This window comes from Haliotis asinina, chromosome 6 (genome assembly GCF_037392515.1).
Source record: "Haliotis asinina isolate JCU_RB_2024 chromosome 6, JCU_Hal_asi_v2, whole genome shotgun sequence".
Taxonomy (NCBI): domain Eukaryota; kingdom Metazoa; phylum Mollusca; class Gastropoda; order Lepetellida; family Haliotidae; genus Haliotis; species Haliotis asinina.
This window is the reverse complement of record NC_090285.1, coordinates 44,686,422-44,706,050: the sequence shown is the minus strand read 5'-3', so window position 1 is coordinate 44,706,050 and position 19,629 is coordinate 44,686,422. Positions and strand designations below refer to the sequence as shown.

The 19,629-nt window shown below is 39.9% G+C and overlaps 1 protein-coding gene across 1 annotated transcript in view; it reads left to right on the top strand.

Moving 5' to 3' along the window:
* The first annotated feature begins 1,550 nt into the window (after positions 1–1,550).
* LOC137287082 (excitatory amino acid transporter-like) overlaps positions 1,551–19,629 on the top strand; it is a 35,755-nt gene continuing 17,676 nt past the window's right edge. Inside the window, exon 1 of the mRNA XM_067819210.1 lies at positions 1,551–1,614. The gene's annotated coding sequence lies outside the window, so the exon portion shown is untranslated. The remainder of the gene's footprint in view (positions 1,615–19,629) is intronic.

Below are 19,629 nucleotides of genomic sequence, written 5' to 3'. Positions count from 1 at the left end.
TATTTGTTTGGTATGCACATTTCCCTTTGTTCAGTAAAATATATGCATTTGAAATGTGGACTTCATCTCAACTGAATTCATTTTCCATATTCCACTTTGCACTGACAGTCGGTGATAGCATGTCCTACAGAACAGTAATTCAACGGTTAGAGGCGGTGGGATGTCTATTTAATATTTTCAAGTTTAATTTCGAATTTAAAAATACGACATGTGGAACATTTACTATAATGTGAAATATCAAGTTATGTAAATGTGAATTCAACCTCAAAGATGACATACATACCCCTGATATGGCCCTGATTCGCTTAACACATTTTGAGAACAGGCTACCGGTCATAAGTCCATTGTTTCATAATTACAATACATTACAAATACAATACAAACGATAGTTTGTTATGTTTTCCTGACATAAACTTCGACAAGAGATGGAACATTCTTTAAAATGTGGGGTTCTACCACGTTCACCTCATAAACTTGTTAGAAATGTGATGTTCTTTTCAGTTTAAGGTCATCAATGCCCATCATTTCGTATTCATACTGAATTGATTTTACCAAAACGATTTGAGGTTTCAAGGATTTTGTAAACGTCCATTAAAATACGTGGCTTTTTATTGTTTGGTCACACTGTGTTTTCACACATTTTATATTATTTTAAAAAAATATATTATTTCTTTGAAAATACATTCCACGGTAACAATATTCATTAGCACAATCAAAATACTTTTCCATTCAAAATATATGAATCCGTATTATTAGCAAAAATACAAGATACACAATAGTGTGTCCCACTCACAAAAAAACTTTAAAAATCCTGGTGATATTTGTTTTGCACTTCTTTACCTGTCATCCAAAATTAAATGGGCGGATATGACGTGATCACTGAGTCAGCTAGTTACATAACCACCTAACTGGGCAGTCAATGACAATATACATTTAGGTGAGTGAGTTAAGATTTTAAGTCAAATCGGCAATATTTCAGCTATATCGTGACTACAAACACGTTATGTATGTAGAATATATCATACATATTTATGACCGAACAACTGTGCTATTCTTGGCATTCTGTGCGCATATATGTGAGTATACATATCACATCGGGAATATTTTAGCCATATCATGACTACAAAGCTTGGGAGACATTCAGGTGAAGTTTGAAATAGACCAGTCAAATTATTGTCGTGGACAATCTTAACTGTTCTCCATAAATGTAAACTGAGGAATTACAGAAACTTTCCTTGCTTTTCGTATCACCACACTCTGCCATATTCCAGCTATATGCAGCTGGCAGTCTGTATATAATCGATTCAGGACCAGAATCCCTGGTTAAGGTAATGTGTTTGATTTAAATGAAAACATATTCTATTTTGTTTGCTTAATTTTAAGTAGTTAAGATTTAGTGTACATGTTTCACACTGTTCTACACAGGATACAAGTCCCGTTCCAGTCTGTAAGTTGAAAGCTGATCTATCACCAGCAGACCAACCAAGACGACATAATACTCGCGCACTTTAGTGTGAGTAGAATTGGCGAGCAATCCTGTTGGTGGGGCGTTTTCTCGCAGCATTCAAATCCGACGCGTTTTGGACTGAACACAAATACGAGGTGTAGTTCAAGGTGAGTTCTAAATTAGGTGTGGTAAATCACTGGAGATAGAGACAGGGTGCTCTACAGGGCATTATTTTATGTGTCACATTGTTTAGTATTAAGATGGATGATGCTAGAAATATTTCAAACGATTCATTTAGTAATATATTAGACTTCCATTTATCCTGTCGTTGGGGAGTAAAATTACGTATATCATAAGCAGCAACTAAGGCTACAAAATCAGAATTCCAGTGAAATTAATCAATTACATGTATACCCTTAAAGGTACATGATATTGCAACTCATGTAACTTGGAAACAGATTTCGTATTAGTCTTGAGTCACCAATTATCAAAATTGACCTTGACTTTGAAACATCTTTGACATGTATCCCTTTCTCCTTGGTTTTAACTGCTTCTTGTTTAGAACTTGCTGCGATCGTTTACTTCTAGAAGTAGGTAGGTGGCACACAATTTCACATGTAGAAAAATTGTGCAAGATCTGCGATACGTGTGATGTTGGCACATATGGCTAGGTTAATCCCCTAAATGCTACTGTCGAACCCATTCGACAGAAGAGCAGCATAATGACATCACCCAAATAGAATTTGGAAAGAATTCATAAAAAAGACGGGTTTACTTGTCATTTGAATTATGTATGGAATGCATTCAGTCTCAGGTTAGTAAATATGTCATCTTCAATTAGTTTAGAAACGCAGACGAATTAAAATTGGGTTATCCAAATGTCTCGGCACACAGCCGCAAATAACGACCTTTGTTGACTTCTGGCACATCACGTCGAATTCTACCCAGTCCAGTATTTTCTTCATACTGATTTTGTTTATCATTTGATCAATGTCTTTGAACTCTGGTTTCCCATTTTCTAAAAATAATAATTAAAGTCTGTGTTGTTTTTTTTCCATTTATAACTGATTAAATAATCTCAGTGTTACATCAACGATTTGATGAACAGAAACGATCACGGCAACGGTGGTAAACAAACAACTCGTGAATCGTGATTTCGAAAAATTGTGCCGTTCTTTTCATCTGTTTTGGCTGGAATCCACTACATGGTCGTATGTAGTAGAAGTTATTGTCTTAGTAAAACATATGATATACATGGAGATTGTACTGCTTTTGTTTCATTAACTGTCTGACATTGACATTGTTGTCAGCCATAGGTGACGCCTCAGGGCGTGGCCAAATTCGCGCTTTTCAGGTTACAAGACACGTGGGATGCTTAAAAATACTCGTTTATATGCAGAATATCAACTCATACACATTTTAAGGAAACGACCCACTTTTCTTGTAATTCTACCCACCCTCGATAAAACAGGAAGTATATACGGCATTGCGCACATGGAGGTAAAATGTGCACGGATTGGAAAACCAGTTTTCTAAACTGATTCAAATTCTCGTAAAACTCAGCTGGTTCTGTTACTGCCAGTAGCTGTTTTTAACATTAGTTTCTGTACACACTATTCATCTCTAGGCAATAATGGGTTGATTCCACATATTCTTTATCTAATATAAAATATATGTACTGTGATAAGCGAACATTTGCCAATCATGTAACAATAATGCATCAACATCAATTTCCTTTACCTTTCGATATTGAATTCTATTTATGATTCAGTCACATATGCTGTGACATTTGACCTTTGGACTGTCTTCTCTACCAAAAGCCATTAAAGCTGGTTACTTTAATATCCCAGTTGATATAGACATCCCAAATCCGCTGCGATGAGCCAAAAATTCGGAGACGGTGCCAGTGGGGACAACACTGACTGAACTAAAGACCTCAGATGTGATAACGGTAACGGTGAGCACATGGCATCGTCAAAAGCGTGTCCTAATTTTGAACTCGAATCAAGGATTCTTAAAATCAAAATCTCTCCTACCAAGACGCTAATACCTGCAGAGTCTCAAATTACTACACTTCGAACATATTCAACCACTGTTTCTTCCCCTGCCCATCCTCCTGTAACCAAAGTTTCAACTTCACGCCATATAGACATATCTTACTGTACATGAATTCACTCAGTCATCCCAAAATGAGACAAGGTCGTCAACATCTGCTCCACAGACTGAACAAGAACCAGAGACCCAATCAAATCCAGGAAAGGTTAGCCAGCTGTCAAATAAAGAACAGAAACAGCTGCAAAGGGCAAAAGCTCTCCAGCATTTACTGGTACCTTCAACCCCATCAACATCAGTGACGGTTCACAATCCGTTTGGACCTCTTGATAAGGAGGTCACTCCTTCACAGCAAGAACGATGGAGTAGACGTTCCTCGCGTTCAAGATCCCTGGTTGAACCGCCATGAACAGCTCTATTAATTTAATACAATAGAATTGCAGAGGCCTTAGGAATAAATTTTGTGATCTACAATTATTAACACAAGATTTTAATCCATCGTTTTTCAGTCTACAAGAGACCTACTTGAAAAGTACTGATCACTTTAAATTGCGTCGGTACAATTCATGACGACATTTTCAAACCCTTCGGATCCAAACTCAAAATAAATGACTCAAACGGAACAGTGGTGTTGTTTATCAACAGTGTAAACACATTGAAACTCAGTCAACCATTGGCGAAGATGCTAGGGCTGCCACCAGAAGAAATAAACCCTAGGATTACCGCCACTGCTGCGAAGTTCCATACCACGAGCTGTGCATTCATCTCGATCAGCTTAGTACAACGGATAATGTAGAAGGTGAACGTCCTTCCACGTTGAGTGCTGTTCCAGTTAAAGCGGAAAATTACACCGAGTCGTTTTCATCGTGACAGTATATAAAAAAAAGATAACTGGTAGTATTTCAGAGATACAAAAAATAATCCTATAAATATAGAATACTTCAGCATAACACTACACACACAATAATGACTAGCGCTCAAGGCCCAGGGGTGCGAATTAAAAAATGCGTTAATGTAGGGTTATACAGGTCAAGGTGATATTAGGAAGTTGGATGAATCAGGAATAGATGGTAAAATGTACACTTTTCAGCTTAGAAACAGCGTTTACAGACGCGTTGAAGATCCTGCCATCCGTGGATCTGGTAGTAACCTTAACCAAGATCCGTCAGCAACACTCGAAACGACCTAGTCCGCAACGACGAGGACGAATGGAGAATGTATCCATCGGTCCATGGTAAATTGTTCGATCTCGAAGACTTTGACAGAACGAACGTTGATCAAAACAAACCATAATATCTAATGCTCACTGATAGTACAAGTGGATGATGTTATCATCTCGAATCAAATGGTTTCTCAACATCGCACTAGGTTCCCCATATGTATTCATGGAAAACAAAGACAACCACCAAAACCAAGTCGTTAACAATGGAACACTAACCGTGGCTTACGTCCCGATGCAGACACGCAGTGTAATCATCAGCACAGTCTCGACTATGTCAGCCCACATGCTATCGAGTAAACCCGGGGAGCAAAACGCGGTATTGCTGTTGGTATCTGAATTCGATGGTGTGGTCACTATCCTGGAAAGTCTACCGGAGAATTCCACGCTGGTAATCCAAATCTACCTAGGCGAGATCATGAAGGTGGACAAAAGAAAACAATATCACGTTTGCTGTGTTTACTTGTGTGGGGGAAATGATTCACACACCAGTCTGCTGGGTGTTACCGTTAACATGAAAGACTTTACATCTCTAATCAAGATTTTTCTACCCGAGAACACACATTTCATGGAACTGAAGTGCACGCCTGAGAAATCACCAGACAAACACAATTGGAAACTATTTGGTAAAATTTTGTATAAACAATGGCAAGTCATCACCCCAATGGCAGACTCGGTGATCTTAGAGACACAAAGTGGTTCAATTTACCTGGTGAGGAAGGCACCTTGTACCCCCTATACTATAAAGACGACGTGTGTGAATGGATGTCGCTAGCAGATTTTTAAAGAGCCTGAATGGTTGATCAACATAACCCTCACATCACCTTACATCTCTTTTAATCAAAACGATTCCGTTTCCAAAATTACTAACAACGGGATCCTTCTGATGTCCCTTAATCCCTTCAGAGATAATACCATACAAACAGTACGAATACCAGGTCACACTGGCAACATGTTAGCGCCAGTCGACTCGAATACCACTGTAGTCATTTGCAGCATATACGATTATCAGCGTATTTTCAGACTGTTTCGGCTTTAAGAGATGTGTGAAATAAAACGCCAGGTCGTGATATTCGGGAAGCGCTATACAAAACGTACAATAGAGCTATGAACTACATGGATGGGGGCTGATGATACCCTTATAACAACTAGCATGATATTAGGGGCATTGGGAGTTGGGTTGTTTACCACCATCGTAGCCGGACCCGTGGTGTTAGGCTTTGAATCACCCAGGGATATCAACGGAACAATTGATAAAGCGGTACGTCATGAACGCGTTTCATCTCATCTTTTTAGCTATGAACTCTCGTTCGAGAACAGTCCCAGTGAACTTGATAGGGGTGACTCAAGTACTATGAATTCGACGGGTCGCACCCTAGAACTACCACGTGGGTGGCATGATGGAGAGTCTTGTCCACTGGGTACACAAACTAACATTTCTTGCGAAACTGTCCCATCTGAAAATGAGCACTCACAATTATTTGTTAATAAACCAGGTCAAATTAGCGTTCTAAGTGCAAACGTTTGTGGACTGAGAAATAGACTTAATTTTCCAGAATTTTTGGAACCTGTAAATAATTTTAACTTTGTTGCTGTTCAAGAAACTAAAAAGATGTACTTGATGATATTGAAATTGATGGCTACAAACTGTTTTTGAAGCACAGAGCCCTGGGTGAGAAACGTTCAGGGGGTATTGGTCTAGCAGTTAAAGACTGTTTCTCCAAATATATCTCTTTAGCGGATTTTGATTCAGAAGATATTCTATGTTTTAACATATCCAAGGTAGCTTTTAACAGCAAAGATGATATTATGACTGGCGTCGTGTACCTCCCCCCTGAAGGATCCAAGGACGCCACTACTGACATGTTCGATCAGTTAGAACGGGCACTGTTATACTTGTATTGATTTTCTCAATCTGACTTTAATGCCCATACTGGAACATTGTGTGATTATTTAAGTTTAGAAAAACATTTGTTAAGTGTAAAGAGTTAAATATAGACACTGATGAAATGCCACATGACTTAGATCCTGAAATTGTGTTAGAAGAGCTTCGCATCCTGCTAAAGCGATACTCGTCCGACATAAATAAAATTAATAATTACGGACATAAACTGATTGATATCTGCAAAAACTTAAGTTTGTTCATTTGTAACGGTAGAATGGATAAAGATGCAAAGTTAGGAAAAATTACTTGTAAGAACGCAAGCACTGTTGATTATGTCATATGTTCTAATAGATGTTTACCATATATTAGGAGCTTTGAAATTGTTGACTTTTCCCCTCTCTATTCAGATGTACATTGTCCTATAGCATTCTCGTTATCAAACATGGATAGCAGATTGCATACTAAGGCATCTAAATCATTTACTGATAAACCTGTAATTACATCGATGAAGCCAAAAAGATATGACTCTTCAAAAAAGGACCAGTACAGGAGCAATATTGATATTATCCAAATGGACGAGATAAGCACATTATTAAATGAAGTGGCTGCTGACAATACGAAGGTAAATGAATTAGTAAACAAAGCAAACGTGGTTTTCTCAGATGTTCTTACAAACGCAGCTAGGAATACGTTTGGCATACGTCCTTCTCGACCATGTAATTATACTTGTAACTATAAGAACAGTAAATGTAACAAACCCTGGTTTGGAAAAGAATGTATTCAGAAACGTAGACACTACCATAAAGCTAGAAAGAAATATCGAAAACACAGGAATGATGTGAATCATATCTACTACCACCATGCAGCTAAGGAGTATAAAAAATGTATGAACACACATATGAATAGATATAAGTGTAAACTAGCAACCGAAATTCGAAATAAACAGAAGAACCCAAGGGAATACTGGAAATTACTGCAATAACGGAAACCGACTCATAATGGTTCTTCCCCTAGTATCAAGGAGTTATATGAATACTTTAAGAACATTAACGCACAAGGGTGCAATGATACAGTCTCTGAACATATTACTGATACGGATGTACACATAGACTTCTCAACTCTTAACGCTGCCATAACACAGAAGGAAATCTCCGATGTAATCTCACAGCTAAAAAGAAACAAAGCATCAAGTGAAGATCTTACAGAAAATGATTACATGATTGACTCCATAAATTTATTTCTCCCATTCCTAGAAAATCTTTTTAATGTTGTACTGGACACAGAAGTTCCAGAATCATGGTTAATTGGAGTCATCAAACCCATCTACAAAGGTAAAAGTGACTCACGTGATCCGAGTTCATATAGACCGATTACAATCTTAAGTTGTCTTGGAAAACGTTTTACTAGTATACTTAACTGTAGATTATGCAGATTCTTAGACACCATTTCTTTATTATCACCTTGTCAAGCCGGATTTCGTAAAGGTTACTCTACGATCGACAATATGTTTGTTCTGAACTCAGTCACTGAATTTCTAAAACATAATAAGTACAAGCTGTACTGTGCTTTCATTGACTTTTCTAAAGCATTCGATAATGTCTGGAGAGTTGGTCTTTGTTCAAAAAATGTTATCTTATGGTATTCAGGGAAAGTTTTTTACATTAGTTCAAAATATGTACTCTAGCACCAAATCAAGTATAGAGTTTAACTGTGAAAAATCGGCATCTTTTCCAAGTTTCTCTGGGGTCCGACAGGGAGAAAATCTCACTCCTTTATTGTTCTCTATTTTCATAAATGATTTAGAATTATGGTTCAAAACATTTGATTGTAATGGTGTTGATATATCCATTAATAGCTATGATATGAATGTAATCTACATACAGCTTCTGGTACGTTCATATGCAGACGACACCGTACTATTTGCTACCTCAGCAGCATCCCTGCAAAGGTCCCTGGACCAGTTTGATGGGTACTGCCAGATGTGGAGACTGACTGTAAATAGTGATAAAACTAAAGTTGTTATTTTTGGAAGTGGGAAGTGTAGAGTAAATAAGCTATCGTTTCATTGTGGCACAAATGAAATTGAAATAGTAGATAAATATAACTACCTGGGGTTTAATTTTCACAAAAAATAGAAAGGTTTCCTTCGGTATTAATGTACTAGCTACACAGGCAAACAATTGTATGTTTTTGTTGTTGAAAATGGCAAGAAATAATGACTTACCACTAGACTGTGTACTTTTGATATAATGATTTTACCTATCATGTTGTATGGCTGTGAATTTTGGGGCCATGGTAAAATTGATATACTTGAAACCGTACATATAAAATTTTAAAAACTGGCCTCGGGTCTCAGAATGTCTACACCAAATTACTTCTTATATGGTCAATTCGGAAGATGTCCTATCAGTATCCATGTATCTGAAAGAATTATTAGCTATTGGCATAAACTTACTACGACCATGTCCAATCCAAATTATCGCAGGTAATCTATAATCTCATGTCACTAGATAGTGTAGTAACTAATCATTCCCATCCTTGGCTTAAACTTGTTAAAAATATCTTACGCTCATGCGGACTTAGCAATGTGTATATGCTCCCTAGTAATTTTAGTCGAACATGGTTGTTGAATATGGTAGAATGCAGATTAAGAGATCATTTGTTTCAAGATTGGGGGAATAAAATAGAAATGAGCCCTAAGGGACAATATTACATATATATATATATATTAAAACTCTACCCTCATTTGAAGCCTTTCTATTATTGCCCAAACATATTTATTTTCCATTATTAAAATTCAGAACTTCCAATCATTGGCTACCAATTGAAACAGGGCGCTGGAATAAAATTCCAGGAGAAATAGAACCTGTAAATTATGTGACTCCCCAGCAATTGCAGATGAGTTTCACTATCTTTTTCGCTGTCCTGCCTTTAACGAATCTAGAAAAAATTATTACCAACCAAATTATTGAAACACTCAAACATTGTATCGTATAAAATTTTGTTTACTTGTTTAGATTTTACTGTACAAAAAAAACTTAGCAAAGTTTGTGAATGTTATCTCTTCTGCTATAACAACTGTTAGGTAACAGACATGTCATATCATCAACTGATTTGTTATGATATATTGTCATACTCTGCCGCCATTTTGACTGTATGTAAAGATTGATGTGTTTACCATGTACTCTCATACCACCATTGGTGGTCTTTGGAGAATAAATGAAGTTGAAGTTGAAGTTGAAATAACAGCTATGGTGACAGGAATGGCGGTATCGGTGTTTAAGCTTATATCTCGCAAATTGAATCGTAAAGCAAAGAAACATGATGAAATTAGAATCCTTGCTGAAGCAAAGTTAAACACGATAGAAGACCATATTTCCATCACACTCAATGACAATAAACTCTCAGAGGAAGAGTTTCGTTTGATCCTATGTGAACTCGAAAAATATAACAAAATGAAAGAAGAGATTCGATCAATGTCTCGTACAAAAAAGGTCTGCCATCTGTGAGTATGAGAAAAATGAAAATACATAAAACAAGGGATACAACAAGGCCAAAGAGCATTTATTACGAAAACCAAAGACATCATAGGAGATACACCTTAAACTGTTTCACAGAAGTTAATATTTTCAAATGAATTCTAATTGTGTAACCAATTACATTTTATACATATGTACAGTATCGCGCAAAATATAAGTTGTCATTTCAAACAGTTTCTACCAAGGAGTTTATTACGAGATGTAAAAAGGCCGTAGAATATCTTACTTTTCCAGATACCATTTTAAAAACTGATTGGAGTAAAAAAGGAAAGTTAAAAAATATAGGACTAGAATACGTACAACTTTTAATGTATTTTACTGAAAAGAAAGTTTGGACTCCTTTGAAACTCCGATTTAAGGATGAACAACAATCTGGTAGGATTTTAACAAAGGAACGGAATGAAGAGGAAAAATATCACAAATATGGTTTAATTGTATCATTTAATAAATGGAGCTGCTGCATAGAAATGAAGTCAATACTCTGAACTATCTATTTCAATCCGAACTTATTATGGTGATTTCATGTGTTCAAACCGATATACAAAAGAAAAAGGAGATGGGTTGATTATATACTTCTGACAATATTCCATCCCTGATACTGAGAGGTATGATAAAAGTAGGTGATTTACAAAAAACATCTATACCAATACAAAGAACTATTTCTTTATGTGTGGTTGAAAATACTGATCAATCTTTACGAAATCCGATTTTACATATTAAAATAAAAAAACTTCCTGATGATGATAAAAAATTAGTACCATGGTTACGATTTTCAATAAATACTACAATCTGCAATAATGTATTGGGTATCAACCAGTTTTAGATTACGATGGAAATAAAGTAAATTTTAAGAAAAATATCCAATATTTCCTGCAGGCACTTTACATACGGGAGGTGTTGACGTTTCCTCTATTTGCTTGAGTAGTGTCGGAATGTCTTTAAGCATAAAATTAATGGGAACTGTATGTATCATGGGAAGTAATGATGGTTTTATGTTAAATGATATCCTATGAGATGAAGAAAATCTCGGAGTGTTTACACCAACTGTTTCAATTGATGAAGAATTAATTAATTTATATGAGCAGTCTTCCGAGGAATACTGCGTGTAAATTTGTCTAGGAGATGAAAAGTAGTCGTGTCATGGCTTAACAAATTAAGGAATAGGATACTTATTGATTCCAAGCCTTATATGGGGTGGTCCCGTAACCCCGGTGTGTATACTACTAGGATACGTAAGTCCCAAGGCATTCAAAGGTAATTCAAATTTATCATCTATTTTAAATGTAGTATTCTTGTCATTTTAATTTTGGCTAAAATTCACTTCATCACCGGCGGCTGAAGGGATGATATAAATCAGCTAGTGCCCATGCAGACAGCAAAAGTATTGTAAGTTCCCATGGTTCCTAGTATGGTGACCTACCTTCAGTTGTTGGCTATCAATAGCCTATTTTTATACACTGTATCGTCCTTTCTAGTTAAAATATTTTAGATTACGTGACTAGTTTTGACATCAACATATCTGTGTTAATCTAGTTGGTTTTACAGTCCTTTGTCGGCAGATATGTTAGATTAATTACCTCATTTTCATTGTTATATGGCTGTAACATTGCCGATGCAATGTAAAACTGTGACAAATAATGTTTACAATATTTGAGATCCAGAATAGTGTGCACCATATGTTGTACATCGAACTACATTAATTGTAGTTCTACATGACTGGTCATGTTTACATCATAATAATGAAAAAAATACTTAAACTGAAGCCACAGCAGTAGATAATGACGTGGTAATTAAGGTCTACTATGGTCCACTGCGTGCATTAAAATGATTAAAAACAGTCGAGATCACCTCGTCCAATCAGTAGGATATGTACCAAACACACACGATGGTAAACCAAATGTTCACCTGAAAAAAGAAATCACAAGTTCTTGGAGGAATTGCTTCTAATTGGTTCGTCAATTCGGGAAATGCCACTCAAAACTTCAGGAAACCTTTAGAAATCCTCACCTAGGTTCAAAATGCCATCCCAATGATCACCAAAACCAACAACCACCGAGAACTTCAAGTAACAATAATTAGATTTTTTTTACCCAGCCAAAAGCTTAGAAGAACATAGATAGATACCAGTAAAAGATGCGTTTGTCTACAATAAAGAGACTGAGAGAACTGGGAGAACACAGCGAGGATCCATGGCAAACTGAACAATGCTGGAAAAACTGTATTTTCAAATGCCCTTCAGACCAGTTCAGCTTAAAGTTTGTAGAATACAGATAACACCTTAAGTGTCGGCCGTGGGACCTATTCTCTTAACTGCCTATGCATCATCGTTAGGGAAAATTCCTAGTTTTATCTGTATGAAGATATCCACAATCATTCACTTAAGATTTCTAGCCTTCCCAATCCTCTTCAGTCTGATCTAGTCACGATATGGCTGAAATAGTTAAGACGTGAGTTTAAATTTTAACTCCCTCACTCAATAAAACGCGTGCCGATAAAATTCTAATACCTCAATACGAAATGTGACCCACAATAACTATCACTCAAGAGTCTAAACATTGTGACCCAATAATAACTATCACTTAATCAAAAATAATTATACAAATTACAGAAAACACATAGTTTTCTTCTTTCAAAATACAAGTCATGATAACTAGTTTTAACTCTTTCTGTAATACTGTCATTATTTTACAGTATGTCGATGACTGGTTATTTAATAACTGATATTTATGGTGTATGTAAACCATTTGCCGTCACTATATGGCTGAAATATTGCCAAGGTGACGTTAAATTGTAACTCACTCACTCACACTTCAGTCTGAGCCAGGGATTATCAATATTATCTTACCTCACACATGAATGTCGCTTTCTGATTGGCTAAGCGCTATTCTATTATTTTCAATGTACCCTGCTTGCAGGCGATGTATTATTTTCAATGTACACCGCAGGGAATTCCCAACTCTTCTGGTGCTTCATGGTAGTTCTTTTTAAAATCGAATAACATTGAATCACGCATGAAGCACGGAAATTACTGATGTTTTGCGAGTGAAAATCGATGGAAGGGAGATAACTCTAACTCTGTTTACGTTGTGTCGTCTGCAAAATGGCAATTGGCTTCGCATTCAACAGAAGTGCTTCAAACAATTCAAAATTAAAATTCAGGTGTTCGGTAAGATAAATACGTTGTTCACTGGCCCCTTCGCGACCAGCGAACAACTTATATAGTCTCCCTGTCTGAGCCAATGACATCAAGGTATGAATAACACACTTACTGAAATAGAACAAAAATATAATAGAATAAAACATGTCATGCTAATAATGGTGTGTGTTCAAGTGATGAAAAACATAAAGATTACCTGATGCATGATAAACCTTCATTTACATTTATAGACATGTTGATAGGTATGAATAGATATGGAGAAAAAAACTAGTTTAACTCATTAAGCCCGAGGCCTTTTCACTGCTCAACACATGGAACCCCGTGCTGATTGCTCGGGATGGTGTGGCGAGACTAATTACGACAATTCACGCCAGTAGTGTACAGTGTCCCCCTGGGGTCTTTTTCAAGATGGCGACATTTCCGGTCATGTGAACAGTGACTTCCGGTCAGGGAGATAACTCGCGTTTCCGTTTCCGGCATATGCGTGCGGCTCTTGATGACGTCACTACAGGTTCTGTGGGGTGCGTGCGCACGACGATGACGTGCGTTCCGGTGTGTGCGCGCATGACCGCAGTGATGGCGTCGCATCCGGTGTGATCTCGCGAGAGGAGACGGGTTTCAAGTTGACGGGACACGGACGGAACAGGACGGGACGAAGGAGGGACAGAGGGAAGAGGACGGCGGGGAGCGTTGTTCAAACGTGCAAGTGTTACAGCTAGGTTTTGTGAGTCAAGTTTTCCTTTGGGGAGTATTTGGGTGGCCCTGAAACGGGTCGTTGTGAATTTTCCGGGGCAGGTATTGTCATGAAGAGGTTGTGCTTGCTTCCTTATACCCTTGCCACAATAGCATCTACCACATTTGATGCGAGCCTTCGCTTGAAGGGTGGGACTGCATCTGAGACATTGTTTCCGACCACAATTTTTTCGGTAGGGTGCTGGTCTGATGACTTCGACTTTTCTCATGTTCATGTTGATGATTCTGATGTGTCACTGCAAAAAAATTTTGGAGTTTATATATACAGTCCATCGATGAAGTGCCGACGTCACATCCACGACGTCGTGCTTGCACGTGAGGACGTGACGTCATCCTGGCGCGTGAGGTCGTGACGTGGCATCCGTGACGTCATGACCGTGAGGTGCAGTCAAAGACACCCGCTGCTGGACGATACACGCACACCCAGTGTTGAGATGGCTGGGGTCCGTGTTGACAATGTAGGCTTTGGGATAAGGTCCGTACTGTTCACTTAGCACGATGATGGCAAAGTGATCTTGGGCAAAGGTCCCTTGATCCTGCTGTACATAGGCGTTCAAATGTTTGGTCGTCAAGTCCATTGTGTGATCCATCCTTAGACCATAAGAGTGTTGCAGAACCGATCAATTTCCAATAAGCTTTTGTATTCCACGTAGCAGACGAGGGTGACAGGACGAGGTAAGGGTTCTGCAAACTGGGGTTCGAGTCCCAACTTGCCTGTGTGTCATGGGTAGTTATGGCCTTCGTCTGCTCCAAGATCCGTCGTCAAATCCACCACCCACTGTATGAATCCATTCCTGAACTCGTCTACTTCCTTTCTAAACTGATGGACAAAAGAAACGCTGGCAACATTTTTTCTTATGAAATGAAAACGTAAGACAATATATGTAAGCAATTATGACTGTATATCAAAGAGATGGTAACTGACAACAGGTGTACACGCTCTAACAAACATATGGTGGATATTTAAGAAATTATAATGAATTTTGTTCAAGCAGTTGGATTGTCCATAGGTCGATCACACCGAAATCACCCAAAATTAAGAAAATGTCATCAGTATGGAGTGTGTCCACCTCTAGCACGAATGCACGCCCTGACACGACGTCTAACAGATGTAACCAGTCTCCTGACAGTTGCTGGGGTGATTTGACGCCACTCCTCTTGCAGGGCTTGCGTTAACGTCTGTCGGTCATGAGGACGTTGTTGACGTTGCTTAAGACGTCTCCCGAGGTGATCCCACAGATGTTCTATCGGATTCAAGTCGGGGGATCTGGCTGGCCAAGGAAGAACCTGGATGTTATTAGCGTTCAGAAAGTCCCTTGTAACACGTGCACTGTGTGGAGTGGCGTTATCCTGTTGAAACAGAGTTCTTGGATTATTCTGTATGAAGGGAAGCACGACTGGTCTCAATACCTGGTTGATATATCCTTGAGCATTTAGATTACCATTAATGACAACCAAATCAGTCTTCCTGCCACCACACCACCGCCCCATATCATCACACTGTCGCCACCATCGGGTTGCACCTCTTGAACACAACAACGTGACGTCCGTTCCCCTCTACGTCTGTACACGCGCACTCGGCCGTCAGCATTGAAGAGTTTGAATCTGCTTTCATCCGAAAAAACCACTCTGTCCCACTGTCGTCTTTGCCAGAGTTGCACAGTTCGAGCCCACCTCAATCGGGTCCGTCGATGTTGCAGGGTCAAGGTCATTCCTCTGAATGGTCGATAAGCCCTCAGTCCATAATGGCGGAGACGTCGGGCCACGGTCTTCCTGCTGATGGGGTGTTGTAGTGCATCTCTTGCTGATGACGTAACAGTGAGGAATCTGTTACGAAGGTGAAGCAGACGTAAATAGCGGTCTTCATTTTGAGTTGTTACCCGCGGTCTTCCACTCCGTGGTCTGTCTGATGTCTGACCAGTCTGTCTGACACGTTGCACTAGTCTCTCTATCGTGGTTTTATGACAGCCCATGAGTGTCGCAACCCTGGACTGGGTTGCACCCATCTCCAGCATTCCTATCGCTCTCTCGCGCTGTACAGATGTTAAACGTGGCATTCTTGTTCATCAAATCTAAACGGTCGAATGTCAGAGAAGAGTTTTAGTCATTATTTTTACCCGATCTTTGCACGAAAGTTTCGTAAAAGCACTTTTGAAATTATATGCAAAAACGCAGATTTCACCCAAAAATCATGCTGCAAGTTCATTACATGTTATCAGCCACGAAGGTTGGGTTTGCAAGAATGTTCCTATATCGCTGTAAACAATGTTTTTGAGTTTGAATCAGTTTTGCAATCAGGTTTGTGAAACCAGCGTTTCTTTTGTCCGTCAGTTTAGACTGTTTGAGCTAGCCACTGTTGTTTCAGTGCCATGCACTTCCTGTCCATTGAGTATCAGTTTGAGACTGGTCACGTTGTGCTTGAAATGGAAGGGGTTATTTTCCTTGCTGCCTGCAAAAGCATCATTGTCCACCACACCAAACGCAACACCACGCGTTTGGGCAGTTGCCCTACCACCAGTTGATCTTTGTGGAAATCGCGTCCTCCTCCTCTAATGCCATGAGCTGTGACTTGGACTCGGGTCAAAGGACTCCTGGTGACATGTGTTTCATATGTTCCCATATGGCAGGATCAATGTTGACTTGGCGCATGTAAAACTCGGCTTTGGTCAGTTCAAATTGATATTCAATATCTCCAGCACTCATCAAGTAGAACTCACTTTGACTCCGAATCAGTTCTAGTTTCATGGGGACACCATCTACCAGGTACCAGTCTTGGAGAAACATGTCACAGTGGAGACTGTCAGTTCCACTTCCCAAGTGGGTAGAATGACCTGCCTTTGTGGAACGAGTCCTGCATTGACATTTTGAGCAACAGCATTGAAGTCATCCATTTTTCCAGCTTCATCCTGACACCAATCAAAACAAAGCTTGGCGTTTATGTTTGTTCTTTATGGGACCAGACCACTGATTCCGTTTTCTTTTGTGTGTCGGCAATGACTGTGACTGCAAGGTGGCCAGTAAGGCCTGTTTTCCATGATGTTTCAAACTGTCCTGTACACTGGGGTGTCCAGAATGAATATCTTGCACTAATCCTGGCAGCATCTTCACACCGGTTTTGAGAGCAGATTTTCCCACCGTTTTCAGAATGGAGAGGGCTGAACTGCCCAAGCTTGCCTCGTTGATGAATACATCCTCGGTACACGGCTAAACATCATCCTTGTTGTTGTTGGCCACCCAAGCCGGTGCTGCACCGGTGTCGGATACACTGATGTCCTACCATGTCAGTATGTGCCCAGACGACAGGGACGGAAATGGAAGAGGAGACTTAACTTATTTCCTTAACTTATTTATTTGTCGACCATGAGTAGTTGCATGAATCTGAGCGTGCGTACCAAGGAAGCAGGCAACACCAGTTAAGTGGTGTAAGCAGACCTGATGGCATTGTTGTCAGGTTGGGTGGCTGTTTTGCAGGAAGAACCCGTGATGGCCCTGCACATGTCTTTCGGAGTGGGAACATAAAAGTTGACAAGCGTTTCCCCATGCATTTCAAATCGGAGTTCTTCTTTGGGGTAGTTAACGGCGAGTGTGTAACGACCTGGTAAACATTAGCTGTATGCTTTTTCAACAATCATGTACAGGCATGATGAAGTAGTATGTTCAGTCTCTGTTCTCGAGCGGAATACACTCCTTCTGGAATACTCTTTTTCACTGACTGCTCTGATGATGCCTGGGTTCTCTTCTATCACAGTCCCATCCGATGCTGCTGAACTGTAAATCCTGGTCATGCATTCCCAGTTCACTCGAAGCACAAACCAGTTGAAGGAGTACGACAGATTGTACCACGCCCACTTCCCACTCTTGACGATTCACTTGAATGGGAAAAGGTAGTTTGACTTCATATTGATTCACCTTCTTGTTGGGATGAACATCCATCAAAGCATCGCTGGGTAAGGTGACGTAAAAGTCCCACTTGGAAAACAATGAACTGTGTCATCACGGATGAAGGTATCCATATCGTGAAGCGTGTGTAACCGTTTCTGTTGCAACAGGTTGGACATGAGCATGACGTCGTTTTTCGTCTTATAATTTGCCATACCTCTTCTGGCACCATCTTCCGTGCATGCTTCATCATGGTGCAGAGGCAACTAACCCCAATCTAAGATGAGCCCTCTATTTAAGATCGCCCCAACAGGCCAGACACCAAAGGACCCACCACCGATGCTAAGGCAGACAAGAGACCCAATCCCCTTCCTTTCTGTTGTAACAGTTTGCGTTTCTTGGCCACAGACACTTTCTTTTTCATCAAAGTATGCATGAGTTGTCCATGCTTTTGTAAACGATCTTGTTGCTGTGCTGTCATAGGAATATTACCTCCATACAAATTCACCACACATTCACAGATGGCTTGAATCCGTTCAGACGGAGCATATTTCAAAATAGCCTGTCGCGTGGCTGGTGTTGCTGTAGGACTACACACGACAGAGAGCTGCTTTGTGATGTCCCTGCTGCTACTACCATGGAACAGACAAGGATAAGGATGGGATACCTCTATTTATGGTAATGTTAACGGGAGTGGGGGTAATGTTGTCTTTGCTTTCTTCTTGTTCTTCTGAATTCTTAACACCATTCGGGTCAAAGCTGCACCTGGGGCTGTTTTCTTGTTGCTCTTCTTCTGTTTCCTGGGTGGTGGTGAGTTGCGACGCCCCTGAGGTTTCCTTTGAGGTTTCCTTTGGCGACGAGTTGGGTGTTGTCGCTTCTGTTGTTCCTCCTGTATGTAGGACTGCCAGTTCAGCAAGATGCGAGTCAACACACCTGCCAACGTAGCACTTCCACTGTGTTTCATCAAGTAATTCAGGCGTTCATCCACAGGCAAGCGTGGATTTGTAATCTTGGTCAACACGTCTTGGTGACTAAACAGCCAGGTCTTGTGTTGAGTCTTCAACGGAACATGGCCTCCACGCTTATTTCTCACAGCAATGGCAAACCTTTGCAACAGCCGATTACGTCCTTTGATAGCCACACTCTCTTCCAAAGGCAAGCGTTTCACAAGGCGGATGGGTTTGACTCTTCTGCGTTCCGGTTTGTTGGGTGTCAGTTTGGAGCTAGGAGTATGAGGCTGAATCATGGCAGGATACGTCAAGGGTTAAAAGGGTTGAATCGTGGCAGGAGATGATGAGAAAGAAGGGGGAGATGCGACATCAAAAGAAGAAGGAGGAGACAAGGTGGTGGCAGGTGCTGCACGATGCGTATAGACAGGGACAAACGTGTTTGCCATGGTGGGAGCTGTGGGGTACAACTCTTTTAGGGAAGGTCTTGGTTTGGTGGAGGAGGAGGAGGGCCTGTTTTCGTCTGTCACCCATGGCAGCTCAGGGTCAACTTAGGGTAAGAGCAGATGGACGCCTCTACTTATCATTGGGAATGTAAAAGGTGGTCGTGTTGAAAAAGAGATGGGTACGTACACGGTGCTCTTTGGCCATGGTCAGTTTCAAGTCCAGAAACAGATAGGAATAAGAAGCCAAGTGGCATCCTCATAAGCTTCTCGAAGGAAGGCGGTCTGTCCTGGAAAGATTTGTCGGG